This window comes from Paramisgurnus dabryanus, chromosome 22 (genome assembly GCF_030506205.2).
Source record: "Paramisgurnus dabryanus chromosome 22, PD_genome_1.1, whole genome shotgun sequence".
Taxonomy (NCBI): Eukaryota; Metazoa; Chordata; class Actinopteri; order Cypriniformes; family Cobitidae; genus Paramisgurnus; species Paramisgurnus dabryanus.
In genome coordinates this window covers 5,015,983-5,031,477 of record NC_133358.1, presented here as the reverse complement: position 1 = coordinate 5,031,477, position 15,495 = coordinate 5,015,983, and the positions used below count along the sequence as shown (strand labels likewise).

The 15,495-nt window shown below is 39.7% G+C and overlaps 1 pseudogene; it reads right to left on the bottom strand.

Moving 5' to 3' along the window:
* Positions 1–706: 706 nt before the first annotated feature.
* LOC135785255 (patched domain-containing protein 3-like) lies at positions 707–13,920 on the bottom strand (annotated as a pseudogene).
* Between the last annotated feature and the right edge of the window lie 1,575 nt (positions 13,921–15,495).

Here is a 15,495-nt window from a genome sequence, read left to right as displayed (position 1 = left end):
AATTATAGTTATCATATGCCATGTTTCTGTTTTCAAACAAAGTGACTCTTGAAATAACATTGGGCATAATGTGATGACTAAAGTCAAGTGATTTGACTGTTTATCTTTTTTCTTTTCAGCTTTGTCTGAACTGTAGGGAAAAAGAGTAAGGAACACCGGGAGGAAGATAATACTGTGAGCCAAACCAAAACCCATTGCAAGGAACATGATCTTAAAGAAGATCCTGAAGATGTGGTTCCTGGAAGCAGCTAAAGCCAGTCCAAGGACCTGGGGCCCCCCATGCCCCAACATTAAGAAAAAAATTATTGGTTTAAAAATACAAATAGTGCCCATTGTCTTATTCAAAAGAATAAAGAATCATTATCTGTCAAAAACATAAAGGTCTTGGTTTTACCGCAGTGGTTTCCAAACTTTTTCCAAAAGGCCTCCCTTTTGTACAGAAAAATATTTTTAAGCCTATCTCAGATATATCCTTTGCTGGCAAATTCCTTATAGGATGTATTTAAAATGATGTAATTAATACAGTACTGCAACTTCAGTGTGTGATCTTAAAAAAAAAAGAAAAAAGCGGAATGCTTACCACGCAGACTTTTTATAACTCTGCAATCATTAAATAAAAAATCATAAAATAAGTTAACCGCTTGTGGACAGTAGGGGGCCCCCCAAGCCCGTGGGGCCCCAAGCAATTGCGTGGTTTGCGTGGTGGTTAAACACGCCACTGCATACATTCATTGGCTGTGATTTTTCTGCTCGAAACAAATGCATATGAAATATGAGCGGAGAAGTCCACAGTGAAGCCAATGCACACCACCAAGGTGATCATGGAAGTGCAATCTAGGTTGACATCCCATAATGCCATGAATCCAGTGATGCCAGTAAATGACAGATCCAATGGAGAACGTGACCTACAGGGAACAGAGCGGGTCTGGGATTAACATCAAGGAAACGACCAACATAACAGCGGTGGTAAATGCTACATTTTGAATGGTGCCAGTCACTATTACTGAATACTGATCAAAGTAGATGAACATGGGATGAAACGCCATGAGTTTAGCTGCTTTGCAACTTTGAGCTGCATTTCTTAGTTCATCAAACATCTTTATTTCCCTACTACCATTGGCAATATCTAAAGTCTGGACAAAAAAACGTGAGGCTTTAATTTTACCATTGGTGACATTAATATCAAGCTGATATTCTGGTAAAACATCTAAAAAATAGTAAAGATTCTCCATGAAATCAGACTCATTGGCAATACTGCGATTATTATTTTGTGCATAATTCAAGTATTGATCTAGCCAGGAGGTGGACAAATCTTTCTTGACAAAACTTAGGCTTTGGATGTTTTCTATACATCGGTTCAGTTCAGATCGATTGTTTTCTTGCCAGTAGGGAAATTCCTTAGTCACTACCACCATAACATTTGGACCATAACTTGAGAAGAATTTCTTTGAATCTTTATAATAGCTGATCACATATGAATCATCAGCCACAAGGTCACTCATATTGATGCCCTGCTTTAAATAAAGGCATCCATATATACTTAGAGCCAAATAACCAGCATACAGCCTGATCACACATGCTTTGGTCCAGCGCTTGGTAAGAAATGGACCATAGTAGGATTTAAAAAAGTACTTTATGGGCTGGTGTTTCTCAGTTCCAGTCTCTTTGTCATAGTCCCCCCCCCTAAACAGCACAGACGATACAGAGGATTTCTTTTAGAGGTCTGAGTTTGGAGTTTACAGCAGGTTAGCCAGTGTCTGTTGCTCTGCTCTCTCTTCCCATTCAGGGCAAGCACACTCCCGAAGAAGAGTAAGTTATAGATGTAGCAGAAAACAATGGAGGTGCTGGTGTACAAGCAGAATGCCTGAAGGACCGAAATTCGCTCATGTAGAGCCCGATGTAGAATCCGAGTACATCGGTCAGTGTTGTGATTGTTATGGACACGGCTGCCTCTCTGAAGGTTTCAGCCATTCTTCTCTCTACTGGATCTTTCACTTTTGTTTGTTGCCAGTTGGAAATCATGATGAACATGTCATCAACACCAATTCCTGAAAAATGTAACATTTTAAAAATAAACTCTAATCCTCACAAATGTTTAGTAAAATCTATAAACATCAACTTTTATTAAAATTTAATTGAACTTTCACTAATCAAACAATCCTAAAGGCATCAATTGAATTTCTAATGGATTTCATAGTCATACCTGAGGAACCTGGACATACAGTACACAAATACACAAGATGGAGACATTATAGGAATGCATAAGCGGTTTAACTAACCAGAGCTGAATCTTCCTGCTACTGGAGAAGATACTGTATGTCTTCTTTAATGTTCATTAATCCTTAAAATATTCAATGTGGTGATGATTTTCATAACAAACATGAGCAAATTCACCTTAAAAGCACTCTAAGCGAATCTGTGTGACATCACTTCTTGTTGACGTTCGAAGGGTTGTCAAACAAAATGGAGCTTAGCTAACTCCTCCCCCTCTCTTCCGTGCTTTCTGAACGAGTCCAACCCCCACTCCCAAATCCTTCTCATCGTTTATTGGCAGGAACACTTTGTTATGTTTCGTGGTGGTAGATTTGACCACTTTGTTTTTGTTGCAGTTTGCGGAGCCTGGGCTGTCTACAGAGAACGCGGTTTTTTTACAGTGTGTTTAACTGAATTAAACTGAACATATTAACGTAGAATTACGTACTCTGTGCACATGAGGGGGGAACAGTTTTAATCAGAAACGGAGAGAGCTTTAAATTTTTGCAATCATAAAAACACCTGCAACGCCTGAAAGAGATCAAGCCTCAGCCAAGTAAGAAAAAGTAACGCAAAAGTAACTTAAAAGTAAGCATTACTTTCCATGAAAAGTAACTAAGTAACGCAATTAGTTACGTTCTTTGGAGAGTAACTTAATTTTGTAAATTCATTACTTTTAAAAGTAACTTTCCCCAACACTGATTGTATGCATACAACTTTCATTGTACCCACTAACAAAATTTCACATGCAATCTCCTCACAAATGCAATCAATAATAAATTAATAAAATAATAACACATTTACAGCGTAGGAGCAAATATGTGTACATTTGTCCAAATTCTGACTTGCTCCACAATTCTACATGGGGAACATCCTTGTAAAAAAGTTAACTTTTTACTTTTAGTACTTTTTTGTTTAAATGTAGCTTAAATAAATTTATTGCAACCACTTACCCTAAAAAAAATAAAGTAAATTGAATGAATCATTTTTTTCAGTGTACAATGCATGTAAATAATGTATAAAGTTTCCTCCATGCGTGAAATAAAAAGTAAGATTTCTTTAACAGAATTTCTTGAACGAATCACAGTGGAATTTTTAATTTGGTTCAAACAGATTCATGCAGTAAAAAGAGATAAACTGTTTAACTCGCTTATTCAGCAGGATTACATTTTATTCCAATTGCACACTTATAAAACAGTCCCCAAATGGTATTTGATCTCTTTAGCATCTTTTAGGACTAAGTCCAAATTGTGATAGGATTTCTATTTGAAATATCTATCATTTTTTTCTATTCAACTACTCACTAATCATTTTAGTAAATATACACTCACCTAAAGGAATATTATGAACACCTGTTCAATTTCTCATTAATGCAATGGTGTAATGGTGTGTGGGATGTTTTCTTGGCACACTTTAGGCCCCTTAGTGCCAATCGGGCATCGTTTAAATGCCACGGCCTACCTGAACATTGTTTCTGACCATGTCCACCCCTTTATGACCACCATGAACCCATCCTCTGATGGTTACTTCCAACAGGAAAATGTACCATGTCACAAAGCTCATATCATTTCAAATTGGTTTCTTGAACATGACAATGAGTTCACTGTACTAAAATGGCCCCCATAGTCACCAGATCTCAACCCAATAGAGCATCTTTGGGATGTGGTGGAACTGGAGCTTCGTGTCGTGGATGTGCATCCCACAAATCTTCATGAACTGCAAGATGCTATCCTATCAATATGGGCCTCTAAAGAATGCTTTCAGCACCTTGTTGAATCAATGCCACGTAGAATTAAGGCAGTTCTGAAGGCGAAAGGGGGTCAAACACAGTATTAGTATGGTGTTCCTAATAATCCTTTTTGGTGAGTGTATACATCATACAACAATAAACAAAATACAGCACAGTAAAGTGTTTTGTTTTGTATTGTTACCCAGAACCAGGAAAGGTGAAATAGCCACAGTTATCACAAATGGCACGTTAAGATAGAGCAGCAAACCAAAGGCGGAGAGCACAGCCAGGCCTGCTGAGAACACTCCCATTAATGACACCCAAATCTTGTTCCTCACATTATCAAGTCTGAAATCAAATTAAAATCATTTTGGGTTAATAGTACATAAAACCAATGTACATTTTTAAAAAATCAAACCTTATTACCCACTTAATTTAAAACATGAGGGAAGCAGATATTTGATTAAGAAATGCAGACTTTCTCATGGTGATATGTGGTTTGTTAGTCCTTACCGTATGCAAGATAACACTGAGAAAGATATTACATGTAAGTTATGGTAATGAGAGGAATGCCATCTTCTGTGTGTTTTGCAATCTCTTCCTGCCTGGACAGCGGAGTCAAATGAGAAACCTGAAAAGTTTTTTTTAGTTAGTTTTATACACTCCTTTATACTTTAATGTAAAACAAAATATTTATTGTAGACAATTTTGGATACTTTAAAGGCAGGGTGCATGTTGACATTTGAAATCATACCCCAATAGAATCTGGATCGTTTTTTTTGATAGACCCACTCAACCCATACGCAACCCAGGCAATGATGTCGGTTAGTAGACATGCCCCTTACTGCTGATTGGCTACAAGTGTGTTTCGTACTCAGCCCGACTCCCTTTTCCAAAGTGTTTTTTTAAAAATCATGCACCCTGTCTTAAAGTCTTAATTAAAAAAGTTAGATACAAAACACTAAAGCAACTGACATCTGGATGCAAATAATGCTGAAGTGAAATGTTTTATTAAAATGACTATTGTTTAAATAAACGCCATTTGGTTTTTATATTATGTTGACTAATAAAATTACATTTAGTCATTGTTTAAGAACTTAAAGCTTTATATAGACATTATTCAAATAATGTTTAAATACCTTGACTCCACTGTTAAGTTTTTCAGTGGATAAAATCTTCTGGAATTGTTGAAGCCATTGAGAGGTTTCAGGTTTATCCTGTAGGACGTAGAAAAGTCTGATGGCCAGGCACGGATTAACGCACGGGCCTACTGGGCACTTGCCCAGGGCACTGGGCCAGCAGGGGGCCCTGTCAAATTTACTGTGTCTATTATTTTCAAATAAATATTTTAATTTTAATTTTATGTTCAGTAAAATTGTGTTAAATATTGAAGAATAATGTAGGTTTTTTTGCAGTTGCAAAGTATTAACTAGTAAATAAATCAAATAAATAATTTTAATCTATTGCTGCGCTGTTGAGAGAGACATCTAGAGACGAGTGAAAAGCATTGCGTAATATAAAAGTCACGCGTAGAAGATGGATACCGGTACTCAAAAACCAAAACAAAAATGAGTTTAAAACCACAACCAAGTGGATCAGTCATAAGAAAGCACAAAAGGACAGCTTTTCCTCACCCTGCCAGTCAGCAACTGTGAAGGAGAACGTTAATTTTCTCGAACAAATGTGTCAAGGACGTATAAATTCACTGTCTTTAGGGGCTGGACACACAAAGCTTTTACGCCCGCGGCCAGCGTATGTTTTCAATTGATTCTTATGGAAACTCGGCGTTTTTCAAATAAGCAAGCAGCTAGCGGGTTTTTTCCGTGCTGAAAACCGGCACTCTTGGTTTTTTCCGCACTGAGCGCTGAGAGTTCAAAAATATTCAACTTTGAGTGAAATCTCACCGGTTGGTTACCACAGCAACCAACCGGCTTACAGCTGAAGTATCACAGCTACCAAAGCGCTCGGCTGAAAAACAGCTGGCATTCGGCGTCCTCAAGGCATTTTCAGCCGCGTTTAAAAGTTTTGGTGTTTCCAGCCCCTAAATGCCTGTGGTGAACGACTGTTACACCTGAAATTTAATGAAATGTCTGCTAAATGTAGAAATGTAAAATATTTATGGAATCTTTTCCTGTGATATGATTTGGAGAGGTCAGAATCTTTTTGATTGAGTATGTTGTACAGTATGTTGTATGTTGACAGATACTGGTAAGATATAAATAAACCAATTTGTTGTGTGAAAGTACAGAATATTGTGTGCATTCTCTCCCCGTGTATTAGTGCCATTGTTAATCCTGTAAAATGGGGCATACAGGCAGAGGCGAACCAACACTTGAGCCCTGTGCATACAGGTGCAACGCTGTTGCCCAAAAAATTGGTAAAGGGGGGCCTTTGAGACATCCGTGCCCAGGGCACATCATCGCCATAATCCGTCCCTGCTGATGGCTTCTGCTTGCTGGACAATGCTTTTGTTTCTCTGCACACCTCCCATTGTAGAGCCAAGAAAAACTGTTTTATTTTTCCAGATAAACATTGGGAATGACAAAATAGTTTGTTCTATTTTCTCTGCATTTCTTTCAATAATGTCCAGAATTACATTTGGCACACAGCTCCCATTTACTTTGGCACAAACATCTATGAAGCTTATCTCCGTTTGATTGAGTTTGAAATTATTTATTTTCTTATCAAGCTCAATGATTTCTTTAAATGCGGCTTTTGTTAGAATATTTCCACCCACCACAGACAGTATTATCACCGCATAGTTTCCCTCATCATAGAGTCTTTGACTTGAATACATTTAGTCATTATTTGGAAAGGTTTCCTTCACAAACAGCCTTGCTTGCTTAGAAGGTCCATTGATAGTAAACTGATTCTCAACATTATTGTCTTCCCTGAAAAAAAAGTCCTAGGATCAGAGAGACAGGATCAGAGGAATGACCAAGAACCAAACAGGATGAGATCCCACTAGATGCCCAAGTTCTCAAACAGCTTGGAAACAGGTTTTTTAACACAGTTTGTGCGGTAGCATGCCATTGTCTTCTCAGAGAAAGAGGAAAAGATCAGCACTTCTGAGCTTTTGGTCACCCTAGTCTTTATTTATAGTTTAAGGAAAATTAACTAAAGGGAAGGACTGAGGGATGGCTTTTAGCCTGTGTTACAGTAACTAGGCTATAATAAATAACATTTCCTCTAAATTGTGGACATGACTGGAAGTCCACACGAGTGGACAAAGTTTTACTTATGGTTGCTAACTACAGTTATACATTTACTACAAAAATGGTTAAACTTTTAAAAAGAAATGTAGGCCTAATAAAACCTTTTTGTCAATTGTATATTGTCAATAGTAATTAATATTTGTTTCAGTCAACAATAGGGTAATTGACATGACATGCATATTTTTGTGTCCGCGGGCATTATGTACTATAAAAAGAACTTACATTGGTAACACTTTACAATAAGGTTTATTAGTTTACATAAGTTAGTCTATTAACTAACATGAACAAACCATTAGCAATACATTTGTCAATGCTAACAAGATTTTAAGAAAGTATTAGTAATTGTTGAAATTAACATTAACAAAGATTAATAAATGCTATATACACTCACCTAAAGGATTATTAGAAACACCATACTAATACTGTGTTTGAACCCCTTTCACCTTCAAAACTGCCTTAATTCTACGTGGCATTGATTCAACAAGGTGCTGAAAGCATTCTTTAGAAATGTTGGCCCATATTGATAGGATAGCGTCTTGCAGTGGATGGAGATTTGTGGGATGCAAATCCAGGGCATGAAGCTCCCGTTCCACCACATCCCAAAGATGCTCTATTGGGTTGAGATCTGGTGACTGTGGGGGCCATGTTAGTACAGTGTACTCAAGAAACCAATTTTAAATGATTCAAGCTTTGTGACCTGGTGCATTATCCTGCTGGAAGTAGCCATCAGAGGATGGGTACATGGTGGTCATAAAGGGATGGACATGGTCAGAAACAATGCTCAGGTAGGCCGTGGCATTTAAACAATACCCAATTGGCACTAAGGGGACTAAAGTGTGCCAAGAAAACATCCCCCACACCATTACATTAATGAGAAATTGAACAGGTGTTCCTAATAATCCTTTAGGTGAGTGTAAGTGCAGTTCATTATTAGTTCATGTTAACTAATGCACCTTATTGTAAAGTGTTACCCTTATATTTATGAAATGTGTCAATTTATTCTATTTAACCTATTTAGTTACATTTTTAGTATTTTTTAAAAATAAATATTTTTTTTGCTTTGGTATCTCAAACTTGTAAAAATGGCAGGAGGGGCACTGTTCATACAAATTAACAGTTTAAGGCAACAGTTAAATGGTGTTTAAATGATAAAAAATCCAAAATAAGATAATTTGGCATTAGTTTATGTGTGAAACAAGTTTCAAGATTATCAGTAGTTAGTATGGTGTACAACCAGAATCATAAATCTTTTTTTAGATTTCTCTCAAATGCTGAAAACATAGCTACTTTAATGTAATGGGTAAGCTGATCAGGTGGTACAACCAATGTAAAACTAGAACAAAAGAAAATCAAATGGTGCAACTGCTATGAATACATCTAAGAAATAATAAAAACATTTTGTAAATGTTTTGTAACTTTGTATAAAAAGAACTGCAATATTTTCTAAAACGGCAAATAAATTGTTCCCCTGTGACAAAATAGCGGAGACTTCTATGTGCATGCATGAATGCAAATTTGATGGCCGGTGTGAAACAGCTTCCAGCTTTTAACAGGCCATAGTTTTGAGGCTTCAGCCTCATCACTCATCTGTCAGTATGTATGGGCCCTCAGACTTCTCATATCATATTCACACACAGCTCACTCAGGGTCAGTGATTTCCCAAATGCAATGTGAAAAATAGACCCATCAAAATAAAAAAATCTATTTTTTGGAGTGAGTGTGTATCAGTTCAAGTTTAATAAAAGAGTGATGTGAAAAAGATGATAAAAAAGACTCACTCACTCATTCTCATATGGAAAATCACTGTTTGTCATTCTGGAAGTTAAAATATGTATTGGTAGAATTTATTCAGGGTTGAAATAACAGTGGTTTTGGGTTTATATAACACCTACACAGCATCATGCAAGAAGACTCAAAATTTGTTTTACAGCAAAAAAAGAACAAAATTGCAGGTATTATGCCATAATTTATATTTTTAGACATTGCTGTATCTTTAAAGCATGTTGTGACAAATTTGTTTTGCTCAAGTAAAAGTATTTATGTAACAGTGTTTGACCTCAATAACTATCTCACATTATTGACAGTCCTATCCGGTTTCTCTTCTGCATTTTACAGTCCTACCAGTTGTTCAATTATTCCCACAGGTTCACATTAAAGATCAGAAGACAGGCTGGCACCTGCAATTATCCCTGTTCATCCAGCCATGGGCGTATTTTCCTACCTCCATTGCACTTTCTCTCTCTCTCTCTCTCTCTCGCTCTCACGCACGCACGCACGCACACACACACGCACGCATGCACTGATCTTCAGTAAGGGTTGCTTATTATGACTCCAGATTTTTATACACAAAGACACGACCCTTTTTGCATTCCCATAAGCAATTTTGAGCACCATTTAATTATTCATGCATCATCTTGCATGGGACATTGGCAAAAATATGCTCAGTGTCTGGTCTGTTGTATTTGTTGATATTGCAATAAAATACAGACTCTCTCTTGTGTAAGCATATGAAGGTGTGGCTATTATTGATATATTCAGTGCTGTCATAAGCAGTCCTGAAGATCTATGAACATGCTTTGCCACTCAGTGTGCAGCTGCTGAGTTAACAAATGGATTCTGATGACCATTCAGCATTGACTCATTCTGTCACTACAAAAAATGCTCTTCATACAATATAAGTTTATTTATTTATAAATTCATTTATACAAATAGACAAAACAAATCACAGAGTTGTATTTGACAATCAGTTTGTGTGGGGTGACATGGGATCAGACATTTTGCTGCATGGAAAAACATAAGCTATAAAAGCACTTTTTTTGTAAAAAAAAAAAAAAGATACTTTTTACACATTCTATTGCATAGACAATTACATCATAACTAGTTTAAAAAAACAATGACATTAAAAAACATCAACGTTTTTGAACTTTAAAAAAATGGTAAATGTTATGTAATATTTACAACATTATGTACAAATATTATTGTATAACAAAAATATTTACAACCTTCGTAGAAATACGATTTATTTTTTCATGTAGTTTGATATTTGCTGAGATTCTTGAGGCTGTACACATTATGAGACTTTTATAAGGGTCTTCAAGTTTCAATAAAAACTTGAAAGGAAGTTATCAGAAAAAAATAATACTTTAAGAGGAAATGCATTATTACTGTCAATTCAGTTTATTACAAACCAAATTAATGATTTAATGTTCATACATTTTATTATTAACACTAAAATGAGCTCAGTTGGCTGCATACCTTACTTTAAAAATGTAACACCAGGAAACATAAACATTAACTGACTGCTTTTCACATTTCTCCTAGTAGCCATGCACACTGATGGGTTTTACCACCCAAAAGCCTTAAAAATACTAAAAAACCTTAGATAAACTTTCAGTAAAGAGCCCTAAGAAAAATGCCAATTTGAGCACATACATTTAAAGAAAAAACACGTCACTGACATATTAAACTTTAATCATCCCAGATGTTTATGATACCTTTTCTCAGCTGAACACATTTCTTTAAAAAAAAATATCCACCTGTCAGAGGTGAGAAGTTTCAATGATGAAAACTTTCAAAATGAAAGTCATCAGCTATATTTTGCATTTACTGTAAGGATTTTTAAACTTGACTGTATTTTGGTCGTAGGGTTCGAACAATGCTGGATGCCTGTGTGAAGATGTATCTGTGAAGTCCAGTAAATGCAGGGTTATACTGTATAAGGCACACAAGGGCATTTTTCCAATGCTGCCTGGCAAGAGAAAGCGCAATGTGTGACATGAGACTAGAAACATTGATGATGATGCTGAGTGTACATTTGATGCCTTTGTAAATAAAGCTTTTTTTTCAGAGCCGCAAATACCAGAACAGTAAGGCACAAAAACAGTTTCTTCCCCCGGGCAATCTACCTCATGAACAGTTAAATGTTCCCCACTTATGCTTATGCAAAAAAAGTGCAATATCCTTATATTTATTTGTTACCCCTCCATTCTAGTACATCCCTGCACCTTATTCAATGCTATGCCATTGTCATTTATAGCACAATTGTTTATACACCTATTTATTTGTCTGTGTGTTGGTGTGTCTGTGTACTGGAAGCTTATGTCACTAAAACAAATTCCTTGTATGCGCAAGCATACTTGGCAATAAAGCTCTTTCTGATTCTGATTTCTGATTCTGATTTTTTTAAAGCTTTTCCTGTTTTGTCAAAGTAACACTTTAAGGTCGTTTTTTGTCCGAAACTACAGTATTGTTTTATCCTATTATGTAAGAGGTATTTATTACAGTACTGTTTTGCATTTCTTCTGTGAGGGTTGTTTCTGAAAGGGTTGAATGATCTGAAATCTAAAAAACTTATTTGGTAAGCATTTGGTAAGTGTGTTTTTAATTAATCCCTCCATTGTGTAAAAAAATGTAGTGTTTGGTTTTGACAGTATGTGTTTATTGTCTGAGGGCACAGTTTTAATTGGATCATAAGTTAGCTGTTTGTTCTGCTGGGTGTGAGATTTTAAAATGTGAGATTTGAGAAAATGATGAATTGTTCCTAGAATTGTATCTAGGCAATCGTGAAAAAACTGTAATCAAACAACTTTAAGAGATTGGGATGGTTTTCAGACAGGGCTTAAGTTTAGTCCAAGACTAAAATGCCTGTTTGAGCTGCCTTAATTGAAAACAGTTATAAAGGAATAAATAATTGAAGATGGGCCATTGAATTATTAAAATAATGCACACCCAAGGTGGTAATATGGCACAACGCGAAACGGAGTGCCTTTAGACCACGGGTGTGCATTATTTTCTAATAATTCAAAGGACCGGAGTCAATTATTCCACTTATACCTCAGACATTGCTCTGGTGGTTATTTTAAGAGATTTTTGACATGTTAGGTGTGTTTTAGAGAAAAATTATCTCAACCAATAAGAATAAAGCATTCAATAAAGCATATCAGTGCCATTCTTTTGTCTCAAGATGCACACTAGCACACCATGTTTTTGTTAGGTAGTTGTAAAAAATTACTTCGACCATTTTGCTAGATGAATCACGTTTATCCAAACAAAGTTAAAAAGCAGTTTCCCAGACAGGGTTTAGATTAAACCAGGGGCCTCATTTATAAAAGTGCGACGTAGGAATTGTCCTACATTTCATCTAAGACCATTTCTGAAATGATCGTAAGTGTGATTCAGAGAAAAGGAGCTTACGCACAAAAAAACGTGCGTACGCCTCTTTTCCAGATGTGCGGTTTATAAATCACAAATTATCTTAAAATTGTGCGCAGCTGAATGCTCTTAGAACTCCGCCTTGTAAACGCCCCTAATTTAATTCATTAGCATATAAATGTTAAATTTTCAAAGGCCAAATTCTCTGACTGCTACAATGGCGAGTGGTAAGAAAACATATTTGTTTGCTTAAGTTTTTAATATTTCTAAATTCTAACATGGAAACTTTATTGACATCACTCAAGTTAAGGCGATTATTAGTAGATCTTTCAATTCACGGGTTTCATTTAAATATAGTTTTACACGTAGGCTAAACGTAATATTTGTGTCTTTAAAGTTTTGTTTCAGTTTGCCATGCCTCCTGCGCGGCGGTGTTAAAATAAGATAAGACTTTAAAATTCAAAGATCGTATCTTAAACTGTCGGAATATATTCCATATGGATTCATCTGGATTTACAGATGTTTAACATTAAAATCGATGCATGGGAATAATTTATATTAATTTTTGAAATACCCATCACATTAAATGTCGCATGTGTCAGGGATCTCAGGGATTTCAGGGGTGAACCCAAACGCAGACAACAAGGGGTTAAACTCAGAATATTTATTAATGAATAAACAGAAAACAAAAACCCACGAGGGGGCAAAACAACAGAAACAAGATAACTAAAACAGGAGTGAACACTTAACAGGGCATGACACAAAACTACACTTAAACACTAGACTAGAGATACTTAACAATAAACACGACTGGACTAGATAACAATAACAGCGTACTCACAGGTTTACCAAACAAACGTCAATGCTGAAACATGGGACAATGAATACAAGAGGATTAAATAGGGGAGCAAATCAAGAGGGGAACAGGTGATATAAATCAAACAATAATGAGGAGAGGAAGACAAGGGAGCGGGGTAAAAGAGACAAGACACAGGGAACACGTGGTCTAGTAAACCAATACCAAGACCACGTGAACCCACACAAAACATGGGTCTGTCATGATTCTGCCACAAGACTAGATAAAACAAAGGACAAGATGGCAGAACCATGACAGAATCCCCCCCTAAAGGAGCGGCTTCCAGACGCTCCCCAGGGGAACACTAGACATGGGACAAGACAGACTGACAGATAGACAGACACCAAGAAAACATGACAAATAACATCAATGGGATACAAGAATACAATACAAGAGGGTTGGGGTGACATAATAAAAACAACAAACAAGGGAGGGGGGGGCGGAGGCAAAACAGTGTTCACAAAAGGAAGTCCAGGTAGGGTGGAGCAGGGTGGGCAAGGGGTCTTGGGTTCAGGGGTAGTAGAGGGCTTGGGACGAGGAGTCCGAGCAGGCTTGGTAGGGAGCTTGGAGGTAACAGGCTTGGATGGGGATGCAGGCTGGGAAAGGGGAACAAAAGGAGGCAAGGCAGGGTTCCAGGGCGTGGTAGGGGTAGACAAGGGAGCCGACGGGGGTGAGCCAGGACTCACTGGGTAGGGGAGAGAGTTCAGGGAGGACATGGAGACAGTAGCGGGGGAGGAAGCAACAGAAGGAGCTGGAGAGACAGGGGGCGCTGCGTCCGGCAGCGGAGACGAGACCGTGACAGGGGGCGCTGCGTCCGGCAGCGGAGACGAGACAGTGACAGGGGGCGCTGCGTCCGGCAGCGGAGACGAGACAGTGACAGGGGGCGCTGCGTCCGGCAGCGGAGACGAGACAGTGACAGGGGGCGCTGCGTCCGGCAGCGGAGACGAGACAGTGACAGGGGGCGCTGCGTCCGGCAGCGGAGACGAGACAGTGACAGGGGGCGCTGCGTCCGGCAGCGGAGACGAGACAGTGACAGGGGGCGCTGCGTCCGGCAGCGGAGACGAGACAGTGACAGGGGGCGCTGCGTCCGGCAGCGGAGACGAGACAGTGACAGGGGGCGCTGTGGGTGGCTGCGCAGACGGCAGGGGCTGCAGCGGTGGCTGCGCAGACGGCAGGGGCTGCAGCGGTGGCTGCGCAGACGGCAGGGGCTGCAGCGGTGGCTGCGCAGACGGCAGGGGCTGCAGCGGTGGCTGCGCAGACGGCAGGGGCTGCAGCTTTGGCTGCGCAGACGGCAGGGGCTGCAGCGGTGGCTGCGCAGACGGCAGGGGCTGCAGCGGTGGCTGCCCAGACGGCAGGGGCTGCAGCGGTGGCTGCCCAGACGGCAGGGGCTGCAGCGGTGGCTGCCCAGACGGCAGGGGCTGCAGCGGTGGCTGCCCAGACGGCAGGGGCTGCAGCGGTGGCTGCCCAGACGGCAGGGGCTGCAGCGGTGGCTGCCCAGACGGCAGGGGCTGCAGCGGTGGCTGCCCAGACGGCAGGGGCTGCAGCGGTGCAGTAACGGGCTGTGGAGCCGAAACAGGGGTGATTGGAACCGACTGAAAAGCCGAGGGCCCCTTCTTCCTCTTCTTCCTCCTAGGCCGGGACGTCGAGGCTGAGGAAGGAGGGGTGGGCGTAGCAGAGGCCGTGGCAGGCTCTGCGGAGGACCCCTCGGAGGCAGACTCCCAAGAGGCCCTCCGCTCACGTTTCCCTCTGAGGACGGCAGACTAGACTGAGCTCACAGGGACCGGACTGATGAGTGCTGGGTCCTCCCGCGTCACCACTCCGATGACGAGACCCTCCGGGATAGGGGGCAAGGTAGGTGGGGGTACGACCTTGACTGAGGCCCTGGGCTCCGGCCGGTTACTGATATACCGAACCATGTCCTCGAAGCCCAGGTACCTCATCATCCTCCGCTCCCTTGGTTCGAGGGGCTCCTTGAGGCAACTACAAAAAATAGTCATAAGTTCTGCCTCATTGAAACCGGAGCCCCTCGCTGCCTGAATAAACTCGCTGGCGAAGGTCCAAAACATCCTGGCGGAGGCCGAACAAAATGTGTGCCTGGTGCGCACGCTGGGCTTTGACCACGCTGTCTGCTGGGTTCAGTTCTGGCTTCAGCATTCTGTCAGGGATCTCAGGGATTTCAGGGGTGAACCCAAACGCAGACAACAAGGGGTTAAACTCAGAATATTTATTAATGAATAAACAGAAAACAAAAACCCACGAGGGGGCAAAACAACAGAAACAAGATAACTAAA